The sequence below is a fragment of the Zingiber officinale genome, chromosome 10A (genome assembly GCF_018446385.1).
Source record: "Zingiber officinale cultivar Zhangliang chromosome 10A, Zo_v1.1, whole genome shotgun sequence".
In the NCBI taxonomy this organism is placed as follows: domain Eukaryota; kingdom Viridiplantae; phylum Streptophyta; class Magnoliopsida; order Zingiberales; family Zingiberaceae; genus Zingiber; species Zingiber officinale.
The window spans coordinates 54,739,935-54,749,312 of record NC_056004.1 but is presented as its reverse complement, the minus strand read 5'-3'; positions in this window follow the sequence as shown (position 1 = coordinate 54,749,312).

The following is a 9,378-nucleotide window of genomic DNA, read 5'->3' as shown; positions in this document are numbered from 1 at the left end:
TCAAGTCCGCGGCTCGTCCCTAATGCCATCCTTCGCGTATGCCTCGAAGTCGCTTCCCTCGACCCTTGTCCTCGATGTCTTGTCCACGGTCCCTCAGATGCTCCATCCTTCACCGGACGCGAAGCCATCAACCTGAGTCACATGTGTATCCTACAAACCTGCACAACTCAAATACACATATCAAATACAAGGGTGAACCTAACTTAAACTCTTTGCCCAAACACCAAAACACATGGGTGCACGGACCATTGGGATTGCTCCAACAATCTCCCCCTTTTTGGTGTTTGGCAATACGTTTAAGTTAGGGAAAACAAATAACAAATAAACATGTTAATACAATGGACTTACGATGCCAAGGCTACACACTTGGACTTACTCCGCCGAGTGGACTTACGTTGCCAAGGCTACACACTTGGACTTACACTGTCGAATGGACTTACGATGCCAAGGCTACACACTTGGACTTACAACGCCGAATGGACTTACGTTGCCAAGGCTACACACTTGGACTTACACTGCCGTAACAATGCATCATGCATTTGAACCTATCCCAAGGCTCCCCCTACACCTACGCTCCCCATGAGCTAGGATTTTTACAACGGGCTTTTTAAGAACCTATCCCAAGGCTCCCCCTACACAAAGGTACTTTCAGGTTTTCCCAACTAAACCTTACTTCTCGCCATTTGCCTAACATCCAAAAAGTTCTCCAATAATATCTCAATTATTGAAAACTTGTCATCCAAATGAATCTAAACTCATGTATGTATCCCCCATGGATCCCATACATCAATATGAGCTGACCCAGTAAAAATCCAGTGCTGAAAACACTTTCAGACGGGTATCAGTCGACTGCAAGAAGTACCAGTCGACTGCCCCCATGAAAACGAGCTTACAGAGGCATTCTGTGCTCGTGAACAGTGTTACCAGTCGACTGGTAACTGTACTATTCATGAAAAATCAACCTTTTCTGACCAACTTCAAAAATGCGCCAGAAATTCCACAGACCTCCAAAAATCTCCAAATTTTGTGGAGAGGTCTATTATATCAATATCTAATTGGAAAAAATATATATAAAAATATATTTATCACCAATCCCAAGATTGACATAAAACACAAAACTAGCTAAAAAGTTCAATTGAACCTTGACCTAAAGTCCTAGTTTTGACTTCCTCTTGATGTATTTGCCCATACTAACCCACAATGCATCCCTAGAATTGGTTTATATGACATCTATACATTCAAAACCAATTATCATGCTATGTGACCCCAATGTCATATTTTCAAGCATGAAACACAACCCATGTGTGCCAATTCCCTAGGTTTGAGACTCAAGTCCGTCTCCAAACCACTTGGCACATTCCATGACCTAACCTAGACTCCCAAGTAAAACCCACTTGAGATCCATTGGCCATGGGTCCCAAATTGACTCTTTGAGCTTCCCCTAGAGCTCTTAGCCTTAGCCACCTCCCTAGGTGACTCATCCACAATGGCTAGGCCATTCCGGTGCACCTCCGATGACACTTGACCTACAAATCTAACTTTCTTAACTTTGGACACTTTGTCCTTGGTTAATTTCTCCTTACCATTAAATGGCTTTCCCTTGCCATTTATTGGCTTCTTCTTGCTATAGTCATATGCAACCCTAGCATAAGACTTTCCCTTAGCTTTGGAGGACTCTCTCTTGCCATGATCATTTGCCACCCTAGCACATGATCTCTCATTAGCCTTGGAGGGACTAGATCGGTATCCCAAGCCCGATCTATCATGGTTGGGTCTTTGGCTACCCAACACCATATTTAATTCCTTAGATCCAACATTGAATCTCTTAAGGAATTGTTCTAACTTATCAAGCTTTCCCCTTAAGGCTTGATTCTCCTTCTCTAGATTCCTAACCCTAGAGTTAATTTGTCCAAATTGGACATTCCTAGACCTACCCTTTCTAGGCATATGTCTCCCCTTCTTGGGATTAATGCCTTGGGTCTCCTTAGGTCTACCATTTCTAGATTTTTCATGAATGAGTCTCCTAGGGTTTTGATCTACAATTACCCTACTCCTATCATGATATTTGAAACCAAAATTTTGCATGGGCATATAATGATTAACATTATTTTTCCTAACATGCATGGGAACATAAGAATTTGAATTTGAATTACACTTCAAATTAGGGTATACCTCCCTTACCCTTGAAGCTCTCCCTTGACTTGAGCTTTTCTTCTTCTTCTCTTTCTCCCATTTCTTTAATTGCACAAGTTTCTTGATCTCCCTCTTCTTGGGGCATTTTGTGTGGTAATGTCCCTTCTCCCCACACGTGAAGCATATGATACACATCCTTTTTCCTTGGGTTTCTTTATTCCTACAACCCTTGTTAGTGTTTAAATTAACTTGAACAAATTTAGGATTTACCTTCTTCTTACCCATAGGACATCTATTCTTGTAGTGTCCCTTCTCATTGCACCCGAAGCATATTATATGGTCTTTTGACTTCACTTCGGTGGAGGTGCTTGCTAGGTTGATTTCCAAGACTTCTTCTTCTTCTTCGCTTGTCTTGGATTGTTCTTCAACCTTTGAGGATGTCTCCTCATCCACACTAGTGGATGGCATTTCTTCATCCTTCTCCTCTTTCTCCTCGAAAGTTGAGTACTCTTCACCTTCCGATTTCTCCTCCTCTACTTGAGCTTCTTCATCCGTTTCTTCGGATTTTTCTTCTTCTTGTGTAGGCATAGGTCCTTCCCATTGAGCCTTCTTTATCTTGCTCCACAAATCATGAGCATTCTCATATTTACCTACAAGGCTCATTATGTCATTAGGAAAAATATCAATTAATATAGATATTACCTTGTCGTTTGCCTTTAACCGAGAGGTTTGCTCCTCCGTCCAATGTCGTGGTCGAAGCTTCTTCCCTTTCTTGTCCTTCGGGACTTCAAACGGCTCTTTGACCACCATCATGGTGTTCCAATCTGTGTTGAAAAAGACCTCCATCTTCATCATCTAATATGTGATGTCCCATAAGCCTCTACCTTCAAGCTTTGGCGGTTCAATCAAGCCGGTCATCATTGCTTCCTTGGCGGTTAGTCCAATGGAGAGCGGCCTCGCTCTGATATCACTTGTTGGGGATCGGTCGGCCGGCTTGAAGGGGGGTTGGATAGACGGCACCCCCAAATACTCGCTTCTTTCTACAACGTTAGTGCGCAAGCGGAAGTGCAAACAAAGTAAGTAGAAAGCTAAATACTAAAGGAAAGAATGCAAACCAAGCTACACGATCATTTACGTGGTTCGGAGATAAGGCTCCTATTCCACGACTGTCCGTAAGGTGGATGATCCCTATCCGTCGGTGGATTACTCCCCGGAAGACCTCCGGCTAGCTCACGTAGCTCCTTGTGGGTGGAGAAACCTCACCACAACTCTCATAAGAACTTCTTACAAGCTAGGGCACAGGTAGACTACTAATAGGGGTTAACCACCTCTATTTCGTCAACCTCAACCAAGCTCCCAAGGCTTGGTTATATAGGCCACGGGTTGGAAAACCCCGCCTACCAATCGACTTCTAAAACATGCAGTCGACTGCCCTCTATGGAAATTCGACCGTTACATCCCAATTGCTCGATTCCACACTAACCGAGCGAACAGAGACATTCTGTTCGCTGTCTGTCGACTGCCCCAGTCGACTGCACCAGTCGACTGCTAAAACATACAGTCGACTGCTACAGTAGCGCTACAGTACTACTACAGTAGCGCTACAGTACTGCTATAGTAAAACCCTAAAACTAGGATTTTACTCCGAGTACAATCTCTCATGCACTCGTACCCTCACCCTTATGACTCATTTGACGCTTCATTTATAGCTTTAACCTCTTGCCTTCAAGCCTACTTCCTTTGGCTCTCGTCCCTCGGATGCATTCAAGCCCGCGGCTCGTCCCTAATGCCATCCTTCGCGTATGCCTCGAAGTCGCTTCCCTCGGCCCTTGTCCTCGCTGCCTTATCCACGGTCCCTCAGATGCTCCATCCTTCATCGGACCCGAAGCCATCAACCTGAGTCACATGTGTATCCTGCAAACCTGCACAACTCAAATACACATATCAAATACAAGGGTGAACCTAACTTAAACTCTTTGCCCAAATACCAAAACACATGGTCGCACGAACCATTGGGATTGCCCCAACACGTTGTGCCACCATTGTTCGAATGCCCGATGCTGCGCTGCCCAACGAACACCGCCCGATCGCTTCGGCGTCGTGCGACCACTGGGCCATCCTTCTTCTCTACTGATCGCCTGCACCTTTCAGCCATTTTTCTCCCTAGATTGCCACACCTTGCGTGAGTTGATCTTCAGTCGAAAGGGGGAGAACCCGAGCCTCTCCCGATCTCACCTGTTCTATGCCCTAGCTTCGATTTGTCAGCGCCGACCACCAGATCCCTACCTTCAATCGCTAACCTAGCTTCAAGATTGGTGTTGGACCTGATCCTTGGTCCGACATGAAGTTTTTGACCAAGCAGTATTGATCAGACAATGTGACTAAAAGATCTTTGGCTATGGCGATTCTTGTGGTGTGGAGTATTATTGGATGGATTCATCACTATTGGAGAAGGTGCCAAGTTGTGTGCCATTGAGGTAATGGAATTTGTAGGATACAAGTTTTTGAGATTTTGCTTTGATTGTTGTGGATATGGATTGAGGATCGTGATTTGATCAGGATTGTTAAATTTGGAGGGTTGTACTGTCACCTGGTTCTGACCATCTTGTTCCGACAGTGAACATCCCCGACCGTGAGTCGATGGAGGAGCAATTCGAAATGAGGTAAGTTGTGTTTGGAGATTGGTTTGTACTTTATGATGGATTGGTTGATTTTGGTTGATGGTGTTAGGTTGATATAGCTTTGTATCAGTTTCTGATTGAGACTTTAATTTGTTCTATCTTGGTTAATGAGTAATTAGTTGCGTTGGTTGGATTATCAGATGTGGTGGTTAGCAATTGATTATGTGGAAAAATTATGCATGTTTGATTCATGATGCTTAGTAGTTGATGGAATTAAACTTGATTGGATAAGTTAGATTGTTAGTTCCTGTATTTCTTGGATTAAATTGAAGTATGTGAAGGAAGATTTTGGATTAATTTAGATTGATTAATAGTTGATATCTTGATTATAGATCCTTAGTTTTATGTCATATCCTGTATTTGTAGGATTTGAATTGGATGTGATCATTTGGATCTGTTGAAGATGATAGACACGATCTACGTATAAAGGCGGGTACCCTTTGACTTATCTCTTTTGATATTATCATTCTGATATATGTAATAGGTTATAGCTAGTAGTAATGATTATGTTTATATCTGCCTTGGTATGTCACTATTTGATACCCGTAGTATGCCCATATTGTTATTTGTTATGCATTTATGCTTATGCCTCTTGATTCTTGCCATGTATATTTATGTTCATAAAAGTAGTGATATACAATGCATTACTAGGTATAGGCCTAGCTACTAGATATACGTGGCATGTGTACCTAGATTTATTATCTAGCATGTGTACTTAGTTTTATTATCTGGCATGTTTACCTAGATTTATTACCTGGCATGTATACCTAGATTCTTGTTATAGACTCGATTTTCTTTTTGGTACATATGATATGAAGGTTGATATTTTCAAGAGTTACATACTTTAGTGTCATGTATCATTTTGCATGATTGCATGTTGAGCGATTGTCGACTCCTTTATAGTTGAGTACATCGCCAGTTGCATAATCTGCACACACAACCACTAATGGGTTAGTGGTACATCAGGTAGGGTGTGTGCGGCTTGCTCTGTCAGAGCTCCACTGGTCCACTCATGAGTACTGTAATACCCCGGTTCTGAGATTCTGGTTAAGTATGGCTTAAAAATGTTAGATGGTACTATCCATATCACCAAGGTGCACCTTCCTTTTCGGAAGCCCAAACTTAAGACCTCCAAAGTTAAGCGTGCTTGACTTGGAGAAATCTGAGGATGGGTGACCTCCTGGGAAGTTTTCCAAGGTGCGTGCGAGTGAGGACAAAGCACGCTGAAAGGACCTCCGGTGGTCTGTGGAGCTAGTCGTCAACCAGATGGACAATTCTAGTGGTGTTCCTGGTTTGGTCGGGTGGGGCCCGCCAGGGCCGGGGTGTTATAAATGGTATCAGAACAATCTTGCGACCGTGAGTGCGCATGTGGTAGGAGAACCCAGGGCACCACCTAGCAAGGGAGATTCTGGGATTTATCTGTGGTGTGTGGTTACACAACGAGGACGTTGTGTCTTTAAGTGGAGGTGATTGTAATACCTCGGTTCTGAGATTCTGGTTAAGTATGGCTTAAAAAGGTTAGATGGTACTATCCATATCACCAAGGTGCACCTTCCTTTTCGGAAGCCCAAACTTAAGAACTCCAAAGTTAAGCGTGCTTGACTTGAAGAAATCTGAGGATGAGTGACCTCCTGCGAAGTTTTCCAGGGTGCATGCGAGTGAGGACAAAGCATGCTGAAAGGACCTCCGGTGGTCTGTGGAGCTAGTCGTCAACCCGATGAGCAATTCTGGTGGCGTTCCCGGTTTGGTCGGGTGGAGCCCGCTAGGGCTGGGGCGTTACAGTATCATTTACTTGGAAAAGTTGAAGAAAAGGGCAGCAAATTAGAACTTTATACAGTGAGGAGAATGTTGGAAACAGAATTCAAAAACAAATGACAGTTTACAGCAATTAAAGGTTGAAATTGGTTGAATGAGAAGAATGAATGAAGCTAGTGATGGTTGATGGGAAGTGATACTCAATTCAAAGAATGAAATTTCATATCTGAAATGGAATAATGAAAACAAAGGAAATGATGCTGAAAGAACAGGAAATCACTGAGAAGCAGTAACCCTGAAAATGCAGATTTTGCAGAATGAATTGAGCCTTTGTGTGCCAATTTGGGAAGAGAATTGTGATAAGTAAAAGCTATTGAAAAATGGAAGACCTTCGGATATGCATTGTAATGGTCTTAAGAAACAAGACGAAGAAGAATTGAGATTTTTGTTGGCTAAACAATGCGAAGTTGATACAAAGTTATGTGGAAAATGCTAAAATTTGTACCTTGCTGTGTGGAAAGGAGTTTAAAGATATTTGTTCATGGAGAAAAATGAAACTCAACTGTTGTTTTAGTGTTGATAGATGTTGATCTTGCTTCATTAGAGTTTACAAGATTTAAGACTGAGAATTGGATGACAACAGATACACAGAGCTAGAAATTGGAACCTGAAATAATTTTGTAGCTTGGGTTTTGGGCTGCTATTTCAGTAGGTGAAAGTTAAAATTCGAGCTGAAAATTTTGTGTTAATGAAAGAGAAGAGGTTAAGTTTGAATGGAAGTTAAGCGATGTTGATGCAGTGTCAAATAAGCTATCTTTTTAAGCGATGTTGATGCTTACATGTAGATTCGAGTTAGAGACATGATTTTTGATTTGAGGACATCAAAAGACATCTACATTAAGAGGTAGGTAGTTCCTGTTTGACCTTTTTAGATTGTTGATCTTGGTACATGATTTTATTTTTATTTATATTGCTTATGTAATATTTACTTATCTTAACTCCATTTTATTTGCTTCTTGAGTTTGATACTGACTTGCTTGTCCTTATTTTACTCTACTCTAGATATTCATATAGTCTCATTACTATCCATGATATTTATTATCATTTATACTTTGCTATTTTGTTAATAATAGCATATCGTTGGATAATTGGTAGCTTATACCTTTAGGTGTGATTTTTTACTGATTTACTTGGTTCTCGTTACATTATTTGTGTACCTTGACTGCCCATGAGATATGTCGTGGTAGCTTGGTTTACCCGTAGTCAGTAGTTTGCTTGTGTACCTTAACTGCTCACGAGATAGGTCATGGTAGCGTGGTTCGCCTATAGTAAGTAGCTAGATAACTACTTACATCCTCTGACTACTTACGATACAGGTCGTGGCAGGGGCAGAGCCACCCTTGGGCTAGGGTGGGCTCCAACCCCATCCATTTTTAAAAATTTACAACTAAAATTTTATTTCAGCCTCATCCTCATTTTATTTTAGCCCATATGATTTATAGTAATTTCATTTCAGTCCTTATTTCTTCCTATTGAATTGCCAAAATTTTTAATTAAATCTAAATTTTCCCTTATTTGCCGTTTCACCTCAATACATGTACTACTCTATCTGTCGCACGAGCAGTCATGCATGCATTTATTTGTGACTTGACTAGCACAACTGCGACAAATCTTCTCCTTATTGGCGCGCTATATCTGTGGGACATTATCGCAGCCGCAACTCTGCTGTCGCTACCTTCCTTCTTGACCACCAAGACATCACATTTATTGTTATCCCCGTTGATAGTTTTGTCATCACTGCTATCCCTGCCACAAGTGACATCGACTCCGCCTTGTCGTCACGATTCGACCTTAACCATCATCGCCGGAACACCAACGCCAACGATCATCCCCAAGTAATTTTAAATCTTGGCTACGTCCTTGGGTCGTGGTAGCATGGTTCGTCCACAGTTAATCATTTATACGTGTAAGTTGATTGCCCATAAGACAAGTTGTGGTAGCGTGGTTCGCTCGTAGTTAGTAGCTAGATAGCTTTTACACATCCTGACTATCTACGAGATAGGTCGTGGTAGCATGGTTCATCCGTAGTAAGTAGTTTTATCTATGTACCTTGAGTTTTCATAGGATATGTTGTGATAACGTGGTACGCTTGTGGATAGTGTCAGCCTATGTGGTTTGGTTTGACCCATTCATACTCTGATGACTTTATGTTGAGTCATACTTGATTGATCAAGTTAATAGATAGTTATGTTATTGTTTATGATTGTATTAACATATTTTTATATTAGTGCACTTACTCTAGTGATTAGTAAGTAATATTGTTGAGACTATTTTGTTTGATCTCCTTATATATACACTATCTGTTTTATATCCATTAAATATTTTATATTCACTACCTCTTACTTTCTTTGATTTCGAGGTTAGCAGGTATAGGTTATATTGTGTTAGCGTCGCTTAAAAATCAATGCTTGCCAGTCCCACTTGATATCGGGTTTTGGATGTCTTTCCGATTGTGTTGATGTTTCTTTTCTGTTGCTTGGTTTAGGATTTTCTTTTTGTATTGAATATTTGAGTGCCGCTTTTATCTTAGTTAATTAATTTAATATGTTCATATGTACATGTATACTTACACATATTGATATTTAAAAAGTTAGTAAGTTTTTATTTTGCATCGATGTTTATTTTGTTTGATTTGAATTTGATATTATATTTCTTATATTGTCATTAGGGGATATCATCTAATTTGATGGATAAATATATCCTTAGGACTTGACAATTTTAAAAATAACTAGAAGAATAATTTTAAAAT